Source organism: Mastomys coucha, unplaced genomic scaffold (genome assembly GCF_008632895.1).
Source record: "Mastomys coucha isolate ucsf_1 unplaced genomic scaffold, UCSF_Mcou_1 pScaffold5, whole genome shotgun sequence".
NCBI lineage: Eukaryota > Metazoa > Chordata > Mammalia > Rodentia > Muridae > Mastomys > Mastomys coucha.
This window is the reverse complement of record NW_022196911.1, coordinates 53,978,591-53,979,431: the sequence shown is the minus strand read 5'-3', so window position 1 is coordinate 53,979,431 and position 841 is coordinate 53,978,591.

Genomic DNA, 841 nt, shown 5'->3' with positions numbered 1-841 from the left:
CCCTCAGCTCCATTGGTCTTTTCTCTAATTCCTTCACTGGGGACCCTGCACTCAGTTCGATGGATGTCAGCACTGCTTTTGAAGAGACCATTTCTACCCCATCAAATTATTTTAGCTACAGTGGTTTTATATCATGAGAAAATATGATATGACAGTTTTAACTAAAAACACATAGTACTTTAAAGGAGGCGCCCAGGAATGAATGTAGGCATATGTACAGCCTACAGATTTCCAACACAGCGCCAAGATTCTTGGAATGAGGATGGTGCCCAGGGCTTGGTATATGTCAATCAAAACATAACAAGTCCTGTAAGTGTCTCATGTCTGGGTGGAGAGACATCTCACATTTCAGAGAAGTGGAGTGAGTAAACACAGGCCCCACCCATAAGGAGAACAGCCACTGCTGGATAAAGAGATGCCCAGTTCCAGTGTTTTCATGAGACATGTCTACATTCCCCATCCATTTTCAGCTTACATAGAGGCAAGATGTCTTGCCTAACTTTAAAAATTATTCTTTAATTTTTAAAATTAATTGTATGTGTATGTAAACCATGTACATGCATAAGCCTGTGGAGGTGAGAAGAGGCACTTAACATAGGGTTGTGGTCTGTCATGTGGGAGATGGGAAAGTGTTCATTTATATAAAGTGAAATAATTATGGATTCGACCAAAAGAGTTTAAGATAACAGAACGGGTAGACTTAGTTTCAGTTCCACATGAATAAAGTCAAACATTCCTTAAGGCCTCACTCACCGGTGCTTGTTGGTCACACTTTCATCAGCAACATCTCAAGATCAGGATGTTGGAGGGAGCCCTCCTGCTGCTAAACCCTGTCTTCCCT